The sequence below is a fragment of the Kryptolebias marmoratus genome, unplaced genomic scaffold (genome assembly GCF_001649575.2).
Source record: "Kryptolebias marmoratus isolate JLee-2015 unplaced genomic scaffold, ASM164957v2 Scaffold25, whole genome shotgun sequence".
Classification (NCBI taxonomy): Eukaryota; Metazoa; Chordata; class Actinopteri; order Cyprinodontiformes; family Rivulidae; genus Kryptolebias; species Kryptolebias marmoratus.
The window spans coordinates 81,221-82,283 of NW_023665759.1; the positions used below are offsets into that span (position 1 = coordinate 81,221).

Here is a 1,063-nt window from a genome sequence, read left to right on the forward strand (position 1 = left end):
TTGTTGTTGATCAGAGTGTGTGCAGCCACACCTTCATGTGTTCAGTGTGAAAATATGTGGTGTGACGGGTCAGACTGAGTGGGAGTCAGAGGAAAGTTCCCGTCTGAACACATGATGCCTTCTCCTGACAAACACACGCTTCAGCAGCTCTTTGATTCTCAGTGGTGGAGTGTGGCTCTGTGCCTCCCTCTGGTGGTGAACTGCTGAACTGCACAACCTCGCTTCAATTAACTTACTACACGTACAGGTACAACATAAGGAATTTAAACTATGAGTGGCTGTGAGAACAAAACTTCTCCTGAATCTAAATGTGAAAGTTTTTAGAGCTCTGTAATGTCTACTAGAAAGCAGAAGTTCAAACAGATGGTCTGCAGGGTGGGTGGGGTGTTTGATGATGAAGATCTGTTAGGCTGATATGCAAACTGATGGGAATCAAGAAAGAGAGGAAGGCTGGTTTTGAAGTTCTGTAACCCCAGCCTCTCAAAACACTTCATCACCACAGATGTTAAAGCCACTGTTCAGGCCCACTGAACCTGTGTTTTTGGGTGATGGAATGATTAATGCTGACTTTAAATACAAAGCAATGTTAGAGTACTGTATGTGAGAAAGATGTTAAGGGTTTTGTAAGAATCCCACAAAACTGGTTTGTTCTGCTCACACCATCAGGACCAGCTGCCTTCCTGGGTCTGTGTGGTCATCTCTGTAACCTCACAAGTAATCCAGACCAGCAGCCCTGCTTCTGCTTCCTGTCTTCTCACCTCTTCTGCATGCAGGGGCTGACAACAAGCCATGACAAGGCAGGTACCCTCATACTAACAGGAGAAGTGTTATTGAAGTCGTGACACTAGGTTTTTATGGTTGAGATGCACTTTAACCCAATGCTTATAAGTTTGTGACATCCATAGGTATATAATCTGTCACAATAGGGCGGGCTGACAAAAAAAAAGAGAAAAGGCACTAAGCTGGAGAGCAAAAAGCCGCTGCACACAAGCGCACCACCAAATTGCTATTTATCAAAGAAAAGATGAAAGATGGAATGTAGAAGACCATAATAGTGTTAATA

General features: G+C 43.8%; 1 long non-coding RNA gene across 1 annotated transcript in view; it reads right to left on the minus strand.

Moving 5' to 3' along the window:
- The window catches only part of LOC119616809, a 29,082-nt gene extending 28,435 nt beyond the window's left edge, over positions 1-647 (minus strand). The window contains exon 1 of the long non-coding RNA XR_005232861.1: positions 637-647. This is a non-coding gene — a long non-coding RNA (uncharacterized LOC119616809). The remainder of the gene's footprint in view (positions 1-636) is intronic.
- Positions 648-1,063: the final 416 nt, after the last annotated feature.